This window comes from Hemiscyllium ocellatum, chromosome 39, assembly GCF_020745735.1.
Source record: "Hemiscyllium ocellatum isolate sHemOce1 chromosome 39, sHemOce1.pat.X.cur, whole genome shotgun sequence".
In the NCBI taxonomy this organism is placed as follows: Eukaryota; Metazoa; Chordata; class Chondrichthyes; order Orectolobiformes; family Hemiscylliidae; genus Hemiscyllium; species Hemiscyllium ocellatum.
In genome coordinates, this window is record NC_083439.1 from 42788304 (window position 1) to 42813605 (window position 25302).

The 25302-nt window shown below is 46.3% G+C and overlaps 1 long non-coding RNA gene across 3 annotated transcripts in view; it reads left to right on the forward strand.

Annotated features, from left to right (window-relative positions):
• The window catches only part of LOC132834327 (uncharacterized), a 109052-nt gene that overhangs the window by 49714 nt on the left and 34036 nt on the right, over window positions 1-25302 (forward strand). For all 3 annotated transcript variants that reach the window (XR_009647173.1, XR_009647171.1, XR_009647172.1), the window contains exons 6-7: window positions 288-424; window positions 4348-4476. This is a non-coding gene — a long non-coding RNA (uncharacterized LOC132834327). The remainder of the gene's footprint in view (window positions 1-287; window positions 425-4347; window positions 4477-25302) is intronic.

Sequence of the window (25302 nt, forward strand, 5' to 3'; positions counted from 1 at the left end):
TGTCTCCCCTGAACATTAGCTGAGGTTTTGGATACATTCTCTCACAATAATAGCACTAGGGCATCACTTCATCTGCTCATCCCTGAGCACTGATACAAGGGCATCATGAAGCTAAACCCATTCTTCCAACATGACTGTGTGATCCTGACATCTTCCAGCAATCTGGGACTATTACTTAATATCGCTCCATTTTACAGATCTCTGTGGGACTCAGTGCCATTCTCCATGTGTAACCATCACTGCATCTGTTTAATTTCCCATTCTGTCTATTTCTCTGTCTCCTGTAGGTACTCAGGAAAGTCCTGACTCAATAGCCTTCCCAGCTGCGGGGTGGATTATCCATCACCACATTGAACGCAGTTGGTCTGCCAGAGGGAGACAAAGGGAAAGGAGATCTGGAGCCTTCAATAAATCCTGTAGTGAGGTAAGGCCCCCCACAATGCACAGAGCAAAGAGCAATGAGAGGGCTCCAAACATCTGTTAACACAACATGACATAGATACAGTGCTGGAGGCGAGCACAGTACACACACACCTCGGACTCAATCACCGCCCCAATGCAACTTCTGTTATATTAAAGCTCACTACTCTGCAATACTGTATCTATGGCATGTCTTGTAGTCCAGTGTCTTCAATAATTTTTAATTCCTGTAACAGATCCTATGGCTGTAACCTCCTCCCTTCCCGATAGTCCCTACACATATTTGAAATGTACTGCATTCCAGATGACCATCCCAACCCCTGTAACTTTGTTCAGTGTCTACAATATGCCTTATCTCGGTAATCTCCTCCTTCAATAAGGTAAAAACAAGGACTGCAGATGCTGGAAACCAGCGTCTAGATTAGAGTGGTGCTGGAAAAGTACGGCAGGTCAGGCAGCATCCGAGGAACAGGAAAATCGATGTTTCGGGCGAAAGCCCTTCCTCAGGAACAGAGGCGGGGAGCTTGCAGAGTGGAGAGATAAATGAGCGAGGGTGGGAATGGGAAGAAAGTAGCATAGAGTACAATAGGTGAATGGGGTGGGGAAGAAGGTGCTAGGTCAGAGTGGAGGATGGGGGAAGTTAGCAATGAGTACAATGGGTGAATGGGGGTGGGGATGGGGGTGAGAGGTCAGAGATGAGGATGGAGTGGATAAGGTGGGAAGGGAGATAGGCCATTAGGACAGGTCATGAGGGCGGTGCTGAGCTGGAAGGCTGGAGGTGGGGTGAGATGGGGGAAGGGAAAATGAGGAAACTGGTGAAGTCCACAATTATGCCCCGGGGTTGAAGTGTTCCGAGGCGGAAGGTGAGGCGTTCTTCCTCCAGGCGTCGGGTGGTGAGGAAGCAGCGATGGAGGAAGCCCAGAACCTGCATGTCCTCGGCAGAGTAGGAGGGGTAGTAGAAATGTTGGGTCACAGGCCGGTGGGGTTGATTGGAACGGGTGTACCAGAGATGTTCCCTAAAGTGCTCTTCTAGGAGGTGTCCAGTCTCCCCAATGTAGAGGAGACCGCATCGGGAGCAGCGGATACAATAAATGATATTGGTGGATGTGCAGGTAAAACGTTGGATGTGGAAGGCTCCTTTGGGGCCTTGGATGGAGGTGAGGGGAGAGGTGTGGGCGCAGGTTTTGCAATACCTGCGGTGGCAGGAGAAGGTGCCAGGAAGGGAGAGTGGGTTTTTGGGCGGCGTGGAACTGACCAGGTAGTCACGCAGGGATGGTCTTTGTGGAAAGTGGAGAGGGGTGGGGAGGGAAATATATCACTGGTGGTGGGGTCAGTTTGGAGGTGGTGGAAATGGCGGCGGATGATTTGGTTTATGGGAAGGTTGGTAGGGTGGAAGGTGAGAACTAGGGGCATTCTGTCCTTGTTACGGTTGGAGGGGTGGGATTTGAAGGCGGAGGTGTGGGATGTGGACGAGATGCGTTGGAGGGCATCTTTTACCAGGTGGGAAGGGAAAATCCGATCTCTAAAGAAGGAGGCTATTTGGTGTGTTCTGTGGTGGAACTGGCCCACCTGGGAGCAGGTACGGCGGAGGCAGAGGAATTGGGAATAGGGGTTGGGAATTTTGCAAACGGTAGGGTAGGAAGTTATGTAATCTAGGTAGCTTTGGGAGTCGGAAGGTTTGTAAAAAAATGTCAGTGTCAAGTCAGTTGTCATTAATGGGGATGGAGAGGTCCAGGAAAGGGAGGGAGGTATCAGAGATGATCCAGGCAAATTTAAGTTCAGGATGGAATGTGTTGGTGAAGTTGATGAATTGCTCAACTTCCTTGAGGGAGCACGAGGTGGTGCCAATGCAGTCATCAATGTTGCAGAGGAAGACGTTGGGAGTGGTGCCATTGTAACGACGGAAGATGGACTGTTCTACGTAGCCAACAAAGAGACAGGCATAGCTGGGGCCCATGCGGGTGCCCATTGCTACCCCTTTGGTCTGGAGGAAGTGGGAGGATTTGAAGGAAACATTGTTAAGGGTGAGGACAAGTTCAGCCAACCGAATGAGAGTGTCGGTGGAAGGGTACTGTTGTGGACGTCGGGAGAGGAAGAAACGGAGGGCTTTAGAGGTCCTGGTCATGGTGGATGGAGGTGTAGAGGGATTGGATATCCATTGTGAAGATGAGGCGTTGGGGGCCAGGGAAACGGAAGTGTTGGAGGAGTGGAGGGTGTGGGTGGTTTCTCGAACGAATGTGGGTAGTTCCTGGACTGGGGGATAGGACAATGTCGAGGTAGGCAGACATGAGTTCGGTGGCGCAGGAGCATGCTGAGACAATGGGTCGGCCAAGGTGGTCAGGCTTGTGGATCTTGGGAAAGAGGTAGAACCGGGCAGTGGGTGATTCTGGACAATGAGGTTGGAAGCTGTGGGTGGGAGATCTCCTCCTGAGGTGATGAGGTTCTGTACACTCTGGGAGATGACGGTTTGGTGATGGGAGGTGGGTCATGGTGAAGGGGGTGGTAGGAGGAGGTGTCTTTGAGTTGGCATCATGGTTTCAGCGGTGTAGAGGTCAGTGCACCAAACTACTTCTGCACCCCCTTTATCTGCTGGTTTGATGATGAGGTCGGGAGTGGAGCAGAGGTAGTGGAGGGCTGCACGTTGTGAGGGTGAGAGGTTGGAGTGGGGGAGGGGGTAGATAGGTTGAGGCGGTTAATGTGTCGGTGGAAGTTGGAAATGAAGAGATCGAAGGCAGGTAATAGGCCAGCTTGGGGTGTCCTGGTGGATGGAGTGTATTGGACGCCGGAAAAGGGGTCCTCAGAAAATAGACGGGAGTGTTCATTGTAAAAGTAAGCTTTGAGGCGGAGGCGGTGGGAGATGTGTTCGATGTCACGGTGTGTATTAAATTAATTGATGTGTGGACGGAGGGGGATAAAGGTGAGGCCTTTGCTGAGGACTGATCATTCGTCCTCAGTGAGGGTGTGGTCAGGGGGAATGGTGAAAACTCGGCAGGAGTGGGAGCTGGGACCAGGCGTAGGTGTGGTGCTGGGGGAGGGGACGGTGCCTGTAACTGGAGTGGGTGTGGTGTTAGGGGGGATGGGGATGGAGTCATGGGCAGGAGTGGTGTTCCCCTCAGGGTTCTGGGGGTGGGGATGGTGACAGTGGGACTTGGGGGTGGTGTCAGCAGAATGCAGGTGAGTGGTGTTGGTGGGGGCGGGAGTGTTGGCAAACACGGCAGTGGGGGGGAGCGGCAGTCACTGAGTGTGTGACATCAGCGATGATGTGAGGGGCGGAAGTGATGTCACTTGTGGTGTATGAGGAATTGTGAGGGGCGGGAATGGCATTTACTTTATTTTAACCAATAATTTCCTGTCACAAATCTATTTGATAATGTCGTATTTTAATTAAACTCAGTCCCTTAATGTTTCTTTCTGTTGGTCTTCATCCACATCTCCATGGTGTTCAAATATTTCAACTATTCTCTTTGGACTTGGGAATTTCCATTCACCTGAGACCTGTCCCCCTCCTCATCTGTGTCCGTTTATAGCACACTGCATAATCCTGGTACCAGACGAGCCTATCCCAATAAAATAGCTCAGTCCTCCCTGAGTACTGGGAGCAGTGCTCACTGGTCAGAACCACTTCTGATGATACCATTGTGTGATCCTGACACCTTCCAGCAAACTGCTGATATCACTCAGTCTCTCTCCATGTGATATCCCTCACTGTGTGGGTCTAATTGCTGCCTCTGTCAGTGTCTCTCACTCTTGCAGTTACTCCAGATCCTGAGCCAACAGCATTCCCCACTCCAGAGGGAAGCAACTGCACAGGCCATGGATAGAGATGGGAATTTCCATATCTCTATGGGACTCATTGCCATTCTCCATGTGTAACCTTCATTGCATTAGTGTCATTTCCCATTCTGTCTACTTCTCTATCTACTGTAGGTATTCCTGATGTCCCAGACTGAGCAGAATTCCCAATTCCTGTCTCGTCCATCACCACATTGAAGACGGTTGGTCAGCCAGAGAGAGATGGAGAGTGAGATCTGGAGCTTTTAGTAAATCCTTCAGCCGGTAAGATCACTCACAGTAAAGAGCACAGGGAGGAGTTCATGGGCTTTAATTCAGACCCTGAGGGCATGATGTAGGAACAATGCTGGGCAAGGAACATGAGAAAAATCTCAGGCTTCATTATCACCACCTTGTCTGTAAATTCATCTGTTCCACAGAACCCTCCCTATGTCTGTCAGTTTCTCCACTGTCTGTTTCATCGATACCACTTCCCCAATCTCTATCAGCCCCTACAATCCTGCTTATCCCTGAAAGCTCCTCATATCAGTAAAACTCTCCAGGTCTCTGCCTTTGCCTTTCATCCCGGGTTTCACATCTCTCCTTAACTGAAGAAAAATAGCTCTTCAGTTCCTGAAGCCATCCCTGTCAGTGTAGTCCTTTCCAGACCTGAACAACCTCCCTGTCTTTGTGACTTTTTCAAATTCCTACTACCTTCATGATCTCAGTAACCTTCCTGTCACGACAACAAAAAAGCTCTGTACCTTAGTAACCTCCTCCAGCTGTTAGACTCCTCCTTGTCTCTGGGCACAAAGCAGAGTGGCCCTGCTTCTCTCATAAATTAGTTTCTGCATTTCTAATGATGACTATGAACTCTTCCTGTCTCTAAGACACACTCAGTCTCTGTAAACTCTGCTGGTCCCGATTGATGTAATTTCCTTCAGTAACTACAAACCATTATACCTTTAATCTCCTCCAGACGCGACCACGCAGTTTATTTCTATAACCTCCATGAGTGATACAGTCATAGAGAGGTAGAGCACGGAAACAGACCCTTCAGTCCAACCCGTCCATGCCAACCAGATATCCCAGCCCAATCTAGTCTCACCTGGCAGCACCCGGCCCATATTCTTCCAAACCTTTCCTATTCATATACCCATCCAAATGCCTCTTAAATGTTAAAATTGTACCATCCTCCACCACACCCACTGGCAGCTCGTTCCATCCATGTACCACACTCTGCGTGAAAAAGCTGCCCCTTAGGTCTCTTTTATATCTTTCCCCTCTCACCCTAAACATATGCCTTCGAGTTCTTTTCTCCCTGACCCCACGGAAAAGACTTTGTCTATTTATCCTATCCTATCCATGCCCCTCATAATTTTGTAAACCTCTGTAAGGTCACCCCTCAGCCTCCGAAGCTCCAGGGAAAACCACCCCAGCCTGTTCAGCCTCTCCCTGTAGCTCAGATCCTCCAACCCTGACAACATCCTTGTAAATCTTTTCTGAACCCTTTCAAGCTTCACAACAATTCTTCCGATAGGAAGGAGACCGGAATTGGATAAAATATTCCAACAGTGCCCTAACCAATGTTCTGTATGGCCGCAACATGACCTTCCATCTCCTGTACTGAATACTCTGGCCAATAAAGGAAGGCTTACCAAATGCCACCTTCACTATCCTATCTACCTGCGACTCTACTTTCAAGGAGCTATGAACCTGCACTCCAAGGTCTCTTTGGTCAGCAACACTCCGTAGGACCCTACCATTACGTGTATAAGTCCTGCTAAAACTTGCTTTACCAAAATGCAGCACATCACATTTATCTGAATTAAACTCCATCTGCCAGTTAGCCCATTGGCTCATCTGGTCCAGATCCTGTTGTAACCCTCTTCGCTAAACACTACACCTCCAATTTTGGTGTCATCTGTAAACCTACTAACTGTACCTCTTATGCTTGCATCCAAATCATTTATGTAAATGACAAACAGTAGAGGGCCCAGCACTGAGCCTTGTGGCACTGCTCTGGTCAAAGGCCTCCGGTCTGAAAAACAACCCTCCATCACCACCCTCTGTCTTCTCCCTTTGAGCCAGTACTGTATCCAAATGGCTACTTCTCCCTGTATTCCATGAGTTCTAACCTTGCTAATCAGTCTCCCATGGGGAACCTTGTCGAATGCCCCACTGAAGCCCATATAGATCACATCTATCACTCTGCCCTCCTCAATGTTCTTTGTTACTGCTTCAAAAAAGTCAATCAAGTTTATGAGACATGATTTCCCATGCGCAAAGCCATGTCGACTCTTCCTAATCAGTCCTTGCCTTTCCAAATACATGTGCATCCTGTCCCTCAGGATTCTCTCCAACAACTTGCCCACAACTGAGTTCAGGCTCACTGGTCTATAGTTCCCTGGCTTGTCTTTACCACCCTTCTTAAACAGTGGCACCACGTTTGCCAACCTCCAGTCTTCCGGCACCTCACCTGAGATACAAATATCTCAGCAAGAGGCCCAGCAATCACTTCTCTAGCTTCCCACAGAGTTCTCGGGTACACCTGGTCAGTTCCTGGCGATTTATTCACCTTTACCCGTTTGAAGACATCCAGCACTTCCTCCTCTGTTATGTGGACATTTTGCAAGATGTCACCATCTATTTCTCTGCAGTCTATATCTTCCATATCCTTTTCCACAGTAAATACTGATGCAAAATATTCATTTAATATCTCCCCCATTTTCTGCGGCTCCACACAAAGGCCGCCTTGCTGATCTTTGTGGGGCCCTATTCTCTCCTTTGTTACCATTTTTTCCTTAATATATTTGTAAAAACCCTTTGCATTCTCCTTAATTCAATTTGTCAGATCTATCTCATACGCATTTTGCCCTCCTGATTTCCCTCTTATGTATACTCCTACTTCCTTTATACTCTTCTAAGGATTCCCCCGATCGATCCTGTCTATACCTGACATTTGCTTCCTTCCTTTTCTGAACCAAACTCTCAATTCCTTAGTCATCCAGAATTCCCTATAACTACCAGCCTTCCCTTTCATCCTGACCGGAATATACTTTCTCTTGACTCTTGTTATCTCATTTCTGAAGGCTTCCCATTTTCCAGCCGTCCCTTTACCTGCGAACATCTGCCTCCAATCAATTTTCAAAAGTCCTTGCCTAATACCGTCAAAATTGGCCTTTCTCCAACTGAGAACATCAACTTTTAGATCTGGTCTATCCTTTTCCATCACTATTTTAAAACAAATAGAATTATGGTCGCTGGCCCCAAAGTGCTCCCCCACTGACACCTCAGTCACCTGCCCTCCCTTATTTCCTAAGAGTCGGTCAAGTTTTGCACCTTCTCTAGTAGGTACATCCACATACTGAAACAGAAAATTGTCTAGTACACACTTAAGAAGTTCCTCTGCATCTAAACCTTTAACACTATGGCAGTCCCAGTCAATGTTTGGAAAGTTAAAATCCCCTACCATAACTACCCTATTATTCTTACAGATAGCTGAGATCTCCTTACAAATTTGTTTCTCAATTTCCCTCTGACTGTTGGGGGGTCTATAATACAATCCTAATAAGGTGATCATCCCGTTCTTATTTCTCAGTTCCAACCAAATAACTTCCCTGGATGCATTTCTGGGAATATCCTCCCTCTGCACAGCTGTAATGCTATCCCCTATCAAAAATGTCATTCCCACTCCTCTCTTCCCTCCCTTTCTATCCTTCCTGTAGCATTTGTATCCTGGAACATTAAGCTGCCAGTCCTGCCCATTCCTGAACCATGTTTCGGTAATTGTAATGAGATCCCAGTCCCATGTTCCTAACCATGCACTGAGTTCATCTGCCTTCCCTGTTAGGCCCCTTGCATTAAAATAAATGCAGCTTAATTTATTAGTCCTACCTTGTCCATGCCTGCCCTCACTGTTTGGTTCACTTCTGTTCTCAGCTGTACCCGTTTCAGATCGAGCTCCCAAAATCCTCCCTGTGATTCTTACCACGTCCCATCCCTGCATTCCTCCAAATCCCTGTAAAGTCCTCCCATTCCTAAAACCCTCAGTGTATATGTCACCTGTTCCAGCTTCCACAACCCTCCCTATCTTTGTAAGACAACCCCCCCGCACCCCTGTCCCAGTTACTACAGCCCGCTGTGTCACTAAATGCCAGTAGTCACTATAATATCAGAGGAAGTGTGAAAGCACGAATACTGTACTGGGTTAGATGATCAGTCCTGATCTTATTAAATTGTGGGACCGACTCAGTAGTCAAATGGTTGATACCTGCTCTTCTTTCCTGTGCTTCTCTATAAACGTACTATCTGTATAACCTCTTCAGTCCCCACAGCTCTCCCTATCTCCATAAATTCCTTCAGTCTCCACGACTCTTCCTATCTATGTACCCTGAATCATTCACGACAAACCTCCCTAACTCCATAACCCCCAATATACCCCACGACGCTCCTTATCTCCAGAATCTCATCCAGACCCGACGACCCTCCCATTCAGAGTAACCTCTTTCAGTCCCCATGATCCTCCTGATCTGTACAACCTCCTTCAGGCCAAACATCCCACCAGATCTCCTTGGCCTCTTTCAGGCCCCACTGCACTACCTATCTCCATCATGTCCTTCAGTCACCTCTGCACTCTCTATGTCCATAATCTCATACAGTCCGCACATTACTCCCTACCTCTATAATGTCCTTCAGTCACCACGACCCTCCCTATTTCCAAAGCCTCTCTGACCTGTTGACCCTGTAAGCTACCTTTTTCAGATTGAGAAACAAGAACCCCCATAACCCTTTCTGCTATCAGTCTGAAACCAAACCGTGTTAGCCTGACAGTCAGTCGGGATCTGGAATGTGTTAGAAAGGATATGTCAATAGAAACACATTTAATAAAAAGAGAACGTGGTTTTGAGCCTGTTGGATTGTATTTTTATTGTTGTGAGTCTAAATGGAAGAATAGATACGGGTGTAGGAGTGGTGTGCCAAGGATACGGTTTATTTGAATTTTCCGAAACATTTACACAAGTTTCAGTAAGGGCTATAGAGTAACTTGGTAGAGAAAAGGGCCCCTTAAGTATCAGAAGGTGGGTGAGAAATTAAACAAAGTAGTGTTGTCAGAATTTAACGTGTAGAAAGACATGGAAGCTCGGGGAAATAAATAGCGATGTCTTGGAAAGAATTGTAAGGAGATTAGATTACTTACAGTGTGGAAACAGGCCCTTCGGCCCAACAAGTCCACACCAATCCTCCGAAGCGCAACCCACCCAGACCCCTAACCGAACAATACGGACAATTTAGCATGGCCAGTTCACCTGACCCACACATCGTTGGATGGTGGGAGGAAGCCCACGCAGACACCGCACAACTCCACTCAGTCAGTCGCCTGAGGCGGTGAATTGAACCCGGGTGTCTCGGGTTGTGAGGCAACACTGCTAACCACTGTGCCACCGTGCCGCCCACTAATCCTCAACAGAGAAGACAAAGTGCAATAATCTTAAAATAATTAATGGTAGATCAATCCTCAGTAGCTCATTAGATCTATCCTAGAATATTGTGGGAAGCTAGGGAAGAGATTGCAGTGTCCCTAACAGAGATATTTATATTATCAACAGACACAATGAGTTACCAGAAGACTGCAGGGCAGCTAATGCTGTTCCATCATTTCAGGGTTGCAGGGAAACACCAGGAAATTACAAAACCGTGAACCCAGTGCTGGGTAACTTGTTGGTGGAGATTCTGAGAGAAAGGAGCTGCATGTCTTTGGAAAGGCAAGGGCTGATTAGAGATAGTCAGCATGGCTTTGTGAGGGGAAACCATGTTTCACAAACTGGATTGACTCTTTGAGGAGTTCACCAAGCGACAGATGAAGTCAGAGCAGTCAGCGTTGTCTACACGGACTTCAGCAAAGCATTTGACAAGGTTCCAAGGGATGTAGAACATCTCGTCAAGATGAAGAGGAACCAAGGTGCAGAAACAAGGCTTTAGCGAGTTACATGGGCCAGCACGGCGGCTCAGTGGGTTGCTCTGCTGCCTCACAGCACCAGGGGCGCGAATTCCATTCCAGCCCCCGGCGACTGACTGTGTGGAGTTTGTACATTCTCTCCATGTCTGCATGGGTTCCCGACAGATGCTCCGGTTTCCACGCACCATCTGAAGATGAGCAGGTTAGGTGAATCAGCCATACGTTTTTTCAAGAAAGGGAATAGAGATAATCCTGGGAACTACAGACCTGTCAGTCTTCAGTCTGTGATGTGCAGATTATTGGAGAGGACGCTGAGAGACAGGATTCATGATTTCTTGGAAGACCATAGTTTGATTACAGAGAGTCAGCATGGCTTCGTAAGGGACAGATCATGCCTCACAAATCTTATTGAACCCTTTGAGAATGTGACAAAATGCATTTATGGCTCATTGAAACGTTACAGAGCGTGGGATGCAGGGAAACCTGTCTGTCTGGATACAGAATTCCTGGCCCATAGAAGACAGAGGGTGATGACAGATGGAAAGCATTCATCCTGGAGCTCGGTGACCAGTGGTTTTCTATAGGGAGAGGTTACAGGACCTCTGCTCTTTGTGACTTTACGAATGACTTGGATGTCTGAGTGGAAGAGTGGGATAGAAACTTTGCCAATGAGACGAATGTTGGTGGAGTGGTGAATTGTGTGGAGGTCTATTGGAGGTTGCAACGGGACATTGACAGGATGTAGAGCTGGGCTGAGAAGTGGCAGATGAAGTCAAATCTGGAAAAGTGTGAAGTGATTCATTTTGCAGAATACAGGGAAAAAGACAGAATACTGGATAGTGTGGAGGAACAGATGGATCTTGAATTTCACGACCAGAGATCTGTCAAATTTGTCACCCAAGCTGATAATGTTGTTAAGAAGGAATATGTTTTATTGGCTTTCATTAGCTGGGGGATTGAGTTTTAAAGCCATGAGGTTATGCTGTGGTTCTAGAGAGCCCTGTTTAGACGCCACTTAGAATATTATGCTCAGTTCAGACCCCCTCATTACAGGAAGGATGTGGAAGCTTTAGAGAAGGTGAAGAGGAGATTTACCAGGATGTTGCCTGGACTGGAGAGCATATCTTATGAAGAAAGGTTGAATGAGCTTAGGCTGTTCTCATTGGAGTGAAGAAGGGTTGAGGGGCGAATTGGTAGAGGTGAATAAGAGAGTGTGAAGGCAAAGATAGAGTGAATAGTCAGAGACTTCTTTATCCCATGGCATGCATGGTATAAAGGGGCATAATTTTAAGGTGATTAGAGGATGGGTATGGGGAGATTTCAGATCGAGGTTCTTTACACAGAGAGTGGTCGATGGGTGTAATGGTGCATTTAATAGAACCTTGGTTAGGCACATGGATGATAGTAAAATGAAGGGTATGTAGGTTAGTTTGATCTTACAGTCGGGTAAAAGGTTGGCATGGCATCATGGCCGAAGGGTCTTGTGCTGTACTGTTCTGTGTTCTATGTTCTCTACGGTAAACTGGGTAATAAGCTGGGTAAAAAATTCCTGAAGAAGCGCTCATGCCCGAAACGTCGACTCTCCTGCTCCTTGGATGCTGCGCTTTTCCAGCAACACATTTTCAGCTCTGATCTCCAGCATCTGCAGTCATCACTTTCTCCTAATAAGCTCAGATCAGCGTAAAAGGATATGGCATTCAGGAGGAGCTAGTCAACTGGATACAAAATTGGCTTGATGGTAGGAGACAGAGGGTGATAGGAGACGTGTCGTTTTTCTGACTGGAGGCATGTGACCAGCGGTGTAGTGGGTCCAATATTGTTTGTCATTTGGATACATGGTTTGGATGGGAATATTGGTTTCCTGGTAAGAAAGTGTTTTGGGTGATACTGAATTTGGTGGTAAAATGGACAGTGAAGAAGGCTGTCTGTGATTCAACAGGATGAACAGTACTGCTGGGATAGTGGGCTGAAGAATAGCAGATGGAGTTTAATTAGATCAATGCAAAATGTTCCATTTTGGTAAAATAACCCAGAGTGGGACTTGTAAAGTTAATGTTCTGGTCCTGGGTAGTGTTGTCAGTCAGAGACCCATGGATGCAGGTCCACAGTTCTTTGAAAGTGGTGTCACAGGTAGACAGGCAGGTGAAGCAGGCGTTTGGGATGGTTACCTTCATTGGGCAGAGCATTGAGAGTACGAGTTGGGATGTCAAGATGCTGCCTGACCTGCTGTGCGTTTCCAGTACCACGATAAACTAGACTCTGGTTTTCAGCATCTGCTGCCCTTGTTTTTATCATGTTGTGTCTGTACAAGACACTGGTGAGGTCACCGTAAAAGCATTGCTAATATGTAGGAAGAACACATCAGGTTCACTAATTCCTTTAGTGAAGGACATCTGACATTCTAACCTGGTCTGGCCTGCATGTGACTCCAGACCCACAGCAATATGGCTGACCCTGTGCTATCTCTGGGCAATTCGCAGTGGGACAAAGAATGCTGGTCCAATCAGTGACACCTACATCCCGTTAATGAATAAATTAAAATACACGTGTCCCTCCCTATCTCTGCAAACCCCTCCATCTTCAGCAATCTGTACTGGCTTTATAACACCGTTCAGGCCCGAACCACTCTCTGTAACACTCTCACCACCTCCAGCACCTTCACTTCTCACTGTTCCTGTCGTATCATTAAACCCTGATCAGGATTCCCATTCAAACTGCCCTCCTCCTGGTAGCAGACCCTTTGCAATCCCTTTAACACTTTCTCCTCAAATATTCTCTTACTTCAGGATTTTAAGTACTTTTTGATGATCGTCTTAGACTCATAATCTAATATGATCCATTTTGCCCTGAGTGAGGGACGGGTGGGAATTTCTTGCTGAGGTTTATGTTTCAATGGAATGTCCTTTTGTTAAGTATTTTTCACTGTCCCTCAAATGTTTTCCATTGTGCATTTACAAACACATATTTCAGTTTGTTTAGCTTGTTTATCTTGGTCAGTTCTCCTCTCAGTCTCATGTAACTGGCTATTTTTGTTTCTAGTTATAATTTATCCTTTCTGTGATTCACTTTAAAACTTTAAATTCCTTTAAACTGCATTTCATCACAATTTCCCAGTGGATCTCGCCAGGTGACATTACTCAGTCACTAAGTTTCATCACACAACGGTCGATCTGACATAGTTACATCCCTAGCCAGTTGCACAATGTGTTATTCAAAGAAACATTGAAAAGTTCTCCCAACCTCTCTTCCAATATCACTGTTGCCAGTGTGATTGACAAGATTATACGAAAATAGAAGTTTAACTGAATTATCCCCAAGCCTTTTTTAACAATTCCAATGAGTTCCTGTGTAATGCAGTGATGGGCAATGGAATGCTGTTCGTTGTCTAAAACTGTTCTGCTGCTTGTGTCCTTGGCACGTAGTAGCCAGTATTTACATTCAGATTGACTCTACTTCATGATCTATGCTGAAATGCTTTCGCCTTCATTATCCATTATTGTTAGTGTTACCCATTTTGCCTGAGTTTGCACAAGATTGTGAACCATTGAATATTTTTGCTCACTCTGTATCCATGTCTCTCTGTTGTCTAAATCTCTTTTATCTGAGTCTTAACCCCATCTACCTGATTGCAGCGACGTTGTCTATTCAAAATAAAACATAACTTACTCTTTCCCACAATTTTCCGTCACGAATCTATTCACTGATGTACAATTTTATTTAAACTCTGTGCCATCCTGTTCCTTTCTGCTTGTCTTCAGCCACATTCCCATGCTGTTCCGATGCTACACCTTTTCTCTTTGGATTTGGAAAGCTCCTTTCAGCTGAACCCTGTCCCTACATCCTCTCTGTCAGTTGAAAGCTCTGTCCATAAACCTACCGACATGATCGGCCAGGACACTGGTCCCAGCACGGTTCCACTGGGACCATCGCAATGGATTATTTTGTAAATCAGGTATGGGATGAAGTATCTCTGGTTGATGAGCCTTTCTTGCCCAGCCGGAGCTGCCCTTGAGCTGAGTAACTTGCTCGATCATTTCAGTGGGTCATTGAGACGCAAACACTTTGCTGTGGGTACGTCGTGCAGACCACGTGAGGATGGACAGATGTCCTTCTCGAAAGGACAAGTGTTTGGGTTTTTTGTACATCAGCAATGGCCTCACATTTATTTGTGGATTGTTAATTACTATTTTTAAAATTATTGATTTCAAATTCCACCATTTCTGATGGTGGGATTCCAGCCTGCATCCCTTGAACTTTAGCTGAGCTTTTGGATACATGCTCTAGCAATAATACCACGAGGCCATCACTTCACCTGCCCACAGGTTGTTCATTCCTGACCGGTTATATCAGCGCATGATGAAGCAAAACTTGTTATTCCAACACAGTTATGTGTTCCTGATATCTTCCAGGACTCTGGTGATATCACTTAGTATCTCACTCTTGCTCTTGCTGTCGCTTTCTCTCTATCTCTCTGTCTCTCTTCTCTCTCTCCAGATTTTCCAGATCTCTATGTCTTCAATAATTTGTAACTCCTATAACAGTTCCTATCTCTGTAACCTCCTCCTAGCCCAATAGTCCCTCCACATATTTGAAATGTACTGCATTCCAGACTACCATCCCTATCGCTGTAACTTGCTTCAGTGTTTACAACATTCCTTATCTCAGTAGTCTCCTCCTCCAATAAATGTAGTCAGTGGCATGCAACACGGAAACTGTTCCTTCAACCAACTAGTCCATGCTGACCAGAGTCCATGAACGAGTTGCGTTTCCCTGTATTTGACCCGTATCCCTTCAAACCTTCTCCTCCCCATGTACCTGCCCAATTTTTACATGATGTAATTGTACTGTTTTCTACCATTTCCGCTGGAAGCTCATTCCATAACTGCACCATCCTCTGTGTAGAAAGTTTTCTCCTAAAATCTCTTTTAAGTATTTCCTCTCCCATCTCATATTTATGCCCACTAGAACACAGAACATGACAGCGCAATACAGCCCCTTCTCTCTTCGATTTTGCGCCAACCTGTAGACCCAATCTGAAGCCAATCAAACCAACACCATTCCAATTCTTGTCCATATCCCTACCCAAAGACCGTTTAAATGCCTTTAGAGTTGACCCCGACTATTCTGAGTAAAGAACCTACCGCTGGCATCTGTCCCACATCTATTTATTCATATTAATATCTGCCTCAATTTAAAGCTATCTCTCCTCGTGCTAGGCATCGCCATCCAAGAGAAAAAGCTCTCACTGTCCAACCCATCTCCCCTGCTGATTATCTTATATATCTCAATTAAGTGACCTCAAACACATTCTCTTGAACAAAACAGCTTAACGTCCCTCAGCCTTTCCTCATAAGACCTTCCCTCCATACCAGCTAACTTCCTAGTAAATCTCCTCTGAATCATTTCCAAAGCTTACACATCCATTCTGGATGACCTGAACAAATGTGGCCCTCGATCCCCCTCGATAACTATATTCCCTGCGCACTATAACCCGTGTTCTATCCGGACTTTCATCAACAAACTTTTTAACAATGACTCCTATCCTCTTGCCGAAATAATTTCTGTAAATGATGCATAACAGTGAATCTAGTAATGTTCCTTATTGCACACCGCTAGCGATAGGTCCGTTGTCTGCACAACAAGCCTCTCCCACCACCCTCTGTCTCCTCCTGTCAAGCCAATTTTGTGTCCAGTTGGATAGCTCTCCCTGTGATCTAACCTTACTAACCAGTGTTCCACGCTAAACCCTGTCCAAGGCCTTGCTGTGGTCAGTATAGACAACGATTCCTGTTCTGTCACCATGTATATTCTTAGTCACCTCTTCAACAAACTCATCGAGGAGAAAGTGAGGACTGCAGATGCTGGAGATCAGAGCTGAAAATGTGTTGCTGGAAAAGCGCAGCAGGTCAGGCAGCATCCAAGGAACAGGAGATTCGACGTTTCGGGCAGAAGCTCGAACCTCCTGTTCCTTGGATGCTGCCTGACCGGATGCGCTTTTCCAGCAACACATTTTCAGCTCTTCAACAAACTCAGTCAAATTTGTGAGACACTACTTGTGCAGGCTTCCAGCTCATCCCCCGTGACTGTCACTGATATGAATACCTCTTTAAGGGGCACTTCTTCATGAGTTACCCCCAATGTCCTCAGATATACATGATTAGCTCCAGGGATTTGTCTAATTTTTACGCATTTTAAAATCTCCAACAACTCTTGTCCTGATATACAGAGTCTTTTGAAGAATTTATTTCCCTGACTTCCCCAGACTTTAAGTTCTGATGTGAAGTTTTCGTCAAGGATCTCACTCATTTCTTGTGGTTCCACGAATGGATTATCCCATTGATCTTCAAGGGGACAAATTCTGTGCCTAGTTTATCTTCTCTCGTTAATATTCATGTAGAATCCCTTTGAATTTTCCTCAGCATTACCAGCCAAAGTTTTCTCAGGTTTCCTTTTTGCCCTCCTGCTCTCCCACTTCAGTGTATTACTGTACCCACAATGTTCTTTGAGGAATCCAGCTGGACATATATGACATGGACCGCCTTTTTTCTTGACCAGAACCTCAATAACCCCAGTCATCCAGAATTTTCTACTTGTTATCAGCATTGTCCTTTGCACTAACAGAAATATCCTCACCCTGAACTCTCATTTTATCTTTCTTTCGAAAGCTTCCCACCTGCCTGAGGTCCATTTACCTGCAAATAATCTCCACAATCAACTGTTAAAACTCCTGACTAATACCTTCTGGATTGGGGCAGGCCAATGTTGATGTTTCACTTTTGGACCAGGCCTGTCCTTTTCCATAACTGTTTTCAAACTAATATAGCTGTGGTCACTTTGTCAAAGTGCTCCCCAACTAACACTTCAGTCCCTTTGCCTACCTTGTTTCCCAAGGGGAGGTCGGATTTTGCCTCTTTCCCCAGAGGGAGGGCAATTAACCAGTGGTAATTGTGCACATCAGTACACATGACATGGAGGTCTATACAACCTACATCATCTCTGAAATCTGCTCCATTCCCTAAATAGTCCCTGTCAGTATAAACCAGAACTGTCCTCCCACTATCCTTATCCCTGTAAACTGCTCCATCCCCCCAACCTCACCATCTCCATGAACTCCTGCAGGTCCTACAGCTCACCACGTTTCTGTAACCTCCTGTGGGCTTATGGTCCTCCCTCCCTGTCAAACCACCTGCAGTCCCATATCCCTCCCAATCTGGCTCCTCTGCTCCAGATCAGACCATTGCTGTCTCTGTGAACACCTCCACTCCTGACAAATCTTCCCATTTGTGTAACTTCAGTCTGACCCCATACTCTCCAGCTTCCTGCATCCTCTTTCTGCCATTGCATTCAAAATCATGTTTATGTAAAATCCACCAGTGCTTAAACCTTCCTCAACTCAGTAACCTCTTGCAAAGCACCTAAACTGTGAAACCTTTCATTTCGCAACAATCCTCCCTCCCTCCCTCCTCAAATGCGTTCATTATCATATACCCTCCTAATTACTGAATCCTCCTTTTGGCACTGCAAGCCTCCGAATGTCTGCAAAATCCTCCTGTCCTGATATCCCTCCCTATCTCTGTAACCCCCACCACCCTCCAGTGCCATTTTGGGGAACGTGGCAGAGGAGGGAAGATTTGTAGAGTCCGGGCCATGTTACGGAGGGAGAATCCTGGGAATTACAGATTTGGTCTAATGTCTGTGGTGTGCACATTATTGGAGAGAACTCTGACAGACAGAATTTATGACTACTTGGAAAACCATAGTTAAATTTTAGACAGTCAGCACGGGTTTGTGAGGGGCAGGTCATGCCTCACAAACCTTACTGAATTCTTTGAAGATATGACAGAATATGTTGAAGCTCATACAGAAAATAAGGAGGCATGGGATACAGGGAAATCAGTCTGTCTGGATACATGATTGGATGGCCCAGAGAAGACAGAGTATGGCAGCAGATAGACAGTATTGAGCCTGGAACTCAGTGACCAGTGGTGTTCTGTAACAGTCGGCTTTGGGACTCTGCTCTGCTCTCTGTGATTTTTATAAATGACTTGGATGTGGATGTTGGAGAGTGGGTTAGTAAGCTTGCCAATCTGGTGGAGTTTCATTCTGGAAGGTGGAATTTGAGTACAGAATGTAGGGTGAAAGGCAGAATGGTTGGCCGTATGGAGGATCAGAGAGATGAAGGGGTCCATGTTCATAGATTCCTCAAAGTTGCCACACACGTTGATAGGGTTGTTAAAAATGCATATGTTGTGTTTGCTTTCCTTAGCAAGGGGATTTATTTGAAGAACAGTGAGGTTTTATTGCATCTTTATAGCATCCTGGTGAGACCACACTTGGAATATTGTGTTCAGTTCTGGTCCCGTATTTACAGGAAGGATGTGCAAGTTTTAGAGAGCGTACACAGGAGATTTACCAGGATGCTGCCTGGAATGGAGGGCATTTCTTATGAAGAAAGGCTGAGGGAGCTAAGGCTTTTCTCATTGGCGTGAAGAAAGGGGTGGGCCAAGGTGGGAGAGGTGAACAAGATGATGAGAGACACAGAGAGAGTGAATAGTCAGAGACTTTTTCTCCTTTGGCATAAATGGATATTACAAGGGGGTGTAATTTTAAGGTGAATGGAGGATGGATAAAAGGATAGAGAATGGTAGGTGGTTGGAATGTACTGACAGTGCTGGTGGTAAAATTAGATACTTTCGGGACATTTAATAGACTCTTGGATAAGCACGTGGATGATAGCAAAATTAAGCTTATGGAAGTTAGTTTGGTCTTATAGTCGGGTAAAATGTTGGCATGGCATCATGGCCGAAGTGTCTTGTGCTGTACTGTTCTGTGTTCTACGTTCCGTATGGTAAATGGGTAATAAGCTCAGATCAGTGTAAAAGGATATGGCATTCAGGAGAAGCTAGTCAACTGGGTACAAAATTGCCTTGATGGTTGTAGATAGAGGGTGATGGGAGACATGTTGTTTTTCTGACTGGAGGCACGTGACCAGCGGTGTCGTGGGTCCCCTGTTGTTTGTCATTTGGGTAAATAGTTTCCTGGTAAGTAAGGTTTTTGGGTGAGACTGAAATTGGTGGTAAACTGGACAGTGATGAAGGTTATCTGTGATACAACAGGATGAACAGTACTGCTGGGATAGTGGGCTGAAGAATAGCAGATGGAGTTGAATTAGATAAATGTGAAGTGTTCCATTTTGGTGAAACAAACCAGGGTGGGACTTGTGCAGTTAATGTTCGGGCCCAGGATAGTGTTGTCGGTCAGAGACACGGGGATGCAGGCACACAGTTCTTTGAAAGTTGCATCACAGGCAGGCAGGCTGGTGAAGCAGGCGTTTGGGATGGTTACCTTCACTGGGCAGAGCATGGAGAGTAGGAGTTGGGATGTCATGTTGTATCTGTACAAGACATTGGCGAGGCCACCATAAATGCATTGCTGATCAGTCGGAAGAACTCATCAGGTTCACTTGCCCACTTTAGGGAAGGACAACAAATATTCTCACCTGGTCTGGCCAACATGTGACTCCAGACCCACAATAAGAGGGCTGACTCTGAGCTGTTTTCTGGGTAATTAAGAGTGTGGTAAACGAATGTAAGTCCAGGCAGTGACCCCCACATCCCATAAATAATTAAATAAAAATACATATGTCCCTCCCTACCTCTGCAAACCCCTCCAGCTGCAACACTCGTACTTAGTTTGAAACACACTTCAGGCCCTGACCACTCTCTGTCACACTCTCACCACCTCCAGCACCTTCACCTCTCCCTGTTCCTATTCTGACATTATACCCTCACAGGGATTCCTCTTCCAACTGCCCTCCTCCTGCTAACAGACCCTTTGCAACCACTTTAAATCTTACTCCTAAAACACTCTCGCACTTCAGGATTTAAAGTACTTCTCAGCCTCATAATCTAACATGATCCATTTTGTCCTGAGTAAGAGACAGGTGTGAGTTTCTTGTTGAGGTTTTGTCTATTTCAATGGAATATCCTTTTGTTGAGTGATTTACACTGTTCCTTCAAATGTTTACCACTGTTCATTTACGCACACACAAGTTTCAGTCTGTTTAGCTTGTTTAGCTTGGTCAGTTCTCCTCTCAAACTCATGTAATTGGCAATTTTTGTTTTTAATTGTAGCTTGTCCTTTCTGTGATTCACTTTAAAATTTTATATTTCTTTAAAACGCACTTTATCACAATTTCCCAGAGGATCTCTCCAGGTGACATTACTCATTCACTAACTTTCATCACACAACGGTTGATCTGACAGAGCCAGTTGCACAATGTGTTATTTAAAGAAACACAGAAAAAAATTCTCCGAACTTCCCTTCCAATATCACTGTTGTCAGTGTGATTGTCAAGATTATACGAATTTTGAATTTTCACTGAATTGTCATTATGCCTTTATTAAAAATTCCAACGAGTTCCTGTTTAATGCAGTGATGAGCAATGAAATGCTGTTCAGTGGCCTAAAACTGTTCTGCTGCTTGTGTCCTTGGCAAGTAGTAGCCAGAATTTACATTCAGACTGACTCTATTTCATGATCTGATGCCAAATGCTTTCTCTGTCATGCCTTTGTTATCCATTATTGTTAGCGTTGTTCACTTTGCCTGCGTTTGCACAAGGTTGTGAACCATTGAATATTTATGTCCACCTTTTGTTCACCCTGTAACCACGTCACCCTGGTGTCTAACTCTCTTTTATCTCTGTCACAAATCCATCTACCTTATGGCAGAGACTTTGTCCATTCCACAAAAAAAAACATAATTTACTGTTTCCTACAATTTCCGGTCACAAATTGATTCGCTGACGTACAGTTTTAGTTAAACTTGGTCCCTTCCTGCTCCTTTCTGCTTGTCTTCAGCCAGAATCCCCATGCTGTTCCGACGCTTCACCTTTTCTATTTGGATTTGGAAAGCTCCTTTCACCTGAACCCTGTCCCCGCATCCTCTCTGTCATTTTAAAGCCCTGTCCCTAAACCTACTGACGTGATTGGCCAGGATACTGGTCCCAGCACACTTCCAGTGGGACCATCCGAATGGTTTATTTTTGAACTTAAGTGTGGGATGTTGGTGTCTCTGACTGACCAGTCTTTCTTGCCCAGCCCGAGCTGTCCTTGAGCTGAGTAACTTGCTCAGCCATTTCAGAGGCAAACACTTTGTTGTGGGGATGTCCTACAGACCACGTGAGGATGGCAGATGTCCCCTAGTGTATTTTTGATGAACAAACATTGTTTTGGTCATCAGCAATGATTTCGTACTTATTCATGGATTGTTAATAGCAATTTTAAAAAAAAAATGATGATCGCAAATTCCACCATTTCTGATGGTGTGATTTAAACCTGCCTCCACTGAACATTGGGTGAGCTTTTGGATACATGCTCTCGCAATAATACCACGAGGTCATCGCTTCACCTGCTCAAAGGTTGCTCATTCCTGAGCACTGATACCAGGGCATCAGGAACCTAAACCTGTTCTTCCGACATGATTTTTTCGTTATGAAATCTTCCTGCCCTCTGGTGATATCACTCAGTCTCTCTCCATGTGGTATCCCTCACTGTGAGGGTCTAATTGCTGGCTCTGTCAGTGTCTCTCACTCTTGCAGCTACTCTGGATCCTGAGCCAATTGAAGTCTTCACTCCAGAGAGACGCAGCAGCACAGGCCAGGGATGGGGACAGGGTTTTTCAGATCCCTGTTGGACTTAGTGCCATTCTCCATGCGTATCCCTCACGGGATCAGTCTAATCTCCCATACTGTCTATTCCTCTGACTCCTGTACGTATTAGGAAGGTCCTGAGTCAATAGACTTCCCAGCTGCTGGGTGTCTCGTCCATGGCCACATTGAAGATGGTTGATCAGCCAGAGAGGCAAAGGGAAGGGAGGATTGGAGTCTTCAATAAATCCTGCAGTGAGGTAAGATCACTCACAGTGAACAGCAGAGAGCAAAGAGAGAGCTCCAAACATCGGCTAACAAAACATGACATAGATACAGTGCTGGAAGGGGAGCACAGTACAGACACATGCCAGGCTCAATCAACACCCCTATAGTAAGTTCTGTTGTGCTAAGACTCACTACTGTCCAACACTCTATGCATGGCATGTCTCGGTGACTCGTGTCTTCAATAATTTGTAACTCCTATAACAGTTCCTGTCCCGGTAACCTCCTCCCTTCCCTATACTCCCTCCACATATTTGAATTGCACTGCATTCCAGACTACCATCCCTATCGCTGTAACTTGCTTCAGTGTCTATAACGTGCCTTATCTCTGTAGTCTCCTCCTCCAATAACAGGAGACAGGGTCATGCAGCACGGAAACATTTCCTTCCATCCAACTAGTCCATGCTGACCAGAGTCCCTGAACGAGTTGCGTTTCCCTGCACTTGACCCATATCCCTTCAAACCTTCTCCTCTCCATGTACCTGCCCAAATGTCTTTTCCATGTTGTTATTGTACTTTTCTCTACCAGTTCCCCTCGAAACCCATTTCATACCTGCACCATTCTCTGTGTGGAAAACCTTCTCCTCCAAACCCTTTTTAGTTTTTTCCTCTTCCATCTCCTACTTATGCCCTCCAGAACACAGAACATAGAACATGACAGTGCAGTACAGGCCCTTCAGCCATCAATGTGTGCCAACCTGTGGAACCAATCTGAAGCCCATCTAATCTTCCCTACTCCATTCTCATCCATATGCCTATCCAATGACTGTGTAAATGCCCTTAAAGTTGGCGAGTCTAACACTATTTCAGGCCATGAATTCCATGCCCTGACTATTCCGAGTAAAGATTCTGGATTAGTGGTGCTGGAAGAGCACAGCAGTTCAGGCACCATCCAAGGAGCAACGAAATCGACGTTTCGGGCAAAAGCCCTTCATCAGGAATAAAGGCAGTGAGCCTGAAGCGTGGAGAGATAAGCTAGAGGGAGGGTGGGATGGGGAGAAAGTAGCATAGAGTACAATAAGTGAGTGGGGGAGGGGATAAAGGTGATCGGTCAGGGAGAAGAGAGTGGAGTGGATAGGTGGAAAAGGAGACAGGCAAGTAGGGCAAGCCTAGACAAGTCATGGGGACAGTGCTGAGCTTGAAGTTTGGAACTAGGGTGAGGTGGGGGAAGGGGAAATGAGGAAACTGTTGAAGTCCACATTGATGCCCTGGGGTTGAAGTGTTCCGAGGCGGAAGATGAGGCGTTCTTTCTCCAGGCGTCTGGTGGCGAGGGAGCGGCGGTGAAGGAGGCCCAGGACCTCCATGTCTCGACAGAATGGGAGGGGGAGTTGAAATGTTGGGCCACGGGGTGGTGTGGTTGATTGGTGTGGGTGTCCCAGAGATGTTCCCTAAAGCGCTCTGCTAGAAGGCGCCAGTCTCCCCAATGTAGAGGAGACCACATCGGGAACAATGGACACAATAAATGATATTAGTGGATGTGTAGGTAAAACATTGAATGTGGAAGGCTCCTTTAGGGACTTGGATAGAGGTGAGGGAGGAAGTGTGGGCAAAGGTTTTACAGTTCGTGCGGTGGCAGGGGAAAGTGCCAGGATGGGAGGGTGGGTAGTTGGGGGGTGGGGGCATGGATCTGACCAGGTAGTCACAGAGGGAACAGTCTTTGCAGAAGGCGGAAAGGGATGGAGAAGGAAATATATCCCTGGTGGTGGGGTCTTTTTGGAGGTGGCAGAAATTTTGGCGGATGATTTGGTTTATGAGAAGATTGGAGGGTGAAAGGTGAGCACCAGGGGCGTTCTGTCCTTGTTATGGTTGGAAGTGTGGGGTCTGAGGGCGGAATTGCGGGATGTGGACGAGATGCATTGGAGGGCATCTTTAACCACGTGGGAAGGGATATTGCGCTCTCGAAAGAAGGAGGCCATCTGGTGTGTTCTGTGGTGGAATTGGTCCTCCTGGGAGCAGATACAGGGGAGGCGGAGGAATTGGAAATTCGGGATGGCATTTTTGCAAGAGGTAGAGTGGGAAGAAGTGGGTTTCGGGCATAAGCCCTTCATTCCTGATGAAGGGCTTATGCCCGAAACGTCGAATTTCCTGTTCCTTGGATGCTGCCTGACCTACTGCGCTTTTCCAGCAACACATTTTCAGCTCTGATGTCCAGCATCTGCAGTCCTCACTTTCTCCTGTGAAGAAGTGTAATCCAGGTAGCTGTGGGAGTCGGTGAGTTTGTAAAAAAAGTGTCACTGTCAAGTCGGGCGTCATTAATGGAGGTGGAGAGGTTCAGGAAGGGTAGGGAGGTGTCAGAGATGGTCTAGGTAAATTTAAGGTCAGGTGCACAAGGTGGCACCAATACAGTCATCAATGTAGCGGAGGAAGAGGTGGGGAGTGGTGCCGGTGAAATTATGAAAGATCAACTGTTCTACGTAGCCAACAAAGAGACAGGCATGGCTGGGGCCCATATGTGTGCACATTGCTACCCCTTTGTTCTGGAGAAAGTGGGAGGATTTGAAGGAGAAATTGTTAAGGGTGAGGACCAGTTCAGCCAAACGAATGGGAGTGGATGGGTACTGTTGGGGACGTCTGGAGAGGAAAAAACGGCAGGCTTGGAGGCTCGGGTCATGGCGGATGGAGGTGTAGAAGGATTGGATATCCATGGTGAAGATGAGGCTTTGTGGGCCGGGGAAACTGAGGTCTTGGAGGAGGTGGAGGGCGTGGGTGGTGTCTCGAACGTATGTGGGGACTTCCTGGACTGGGGGATAAGACAGTATCGAGGTAGTTAGAGATGAGTTCAGTGGGGCAGGAGCATGCTGAGACAATGGGTCGGCCAGGGCGGTCAGGCTTGTGGATATTGTGAAGGAGGTAGAACCGGGCAGTGGGGGGTTCCCGGACTATGAGGTTGGAAGCTGTGGGTGGGAGATCTCCTGAGGTGATGAGGTTCTGTATGGTCTGGGAGACGATGGTCTGGTGATGGGTGTTGGGGTCATGGTCAAGGGGGCAATAGGAAGAGGTGTCCTCGAGTTGGCGTTTGGCTTCAGCGGTGTCGAGGTAAGTGTGACAGGCTACTATTCTGAGTAAAGAACCTACCTCTGGCATCTGTTCCATATCTATTAATTAATACTAATATTAATTGCTACCTCAATTTAAAGCTATTTGGCCTCGTGCTAGGCATCGCCATCCGAGGGAAAAGGCTCTCACTGTCCAACCCGTGTCACCCTCTGATTATCTTATA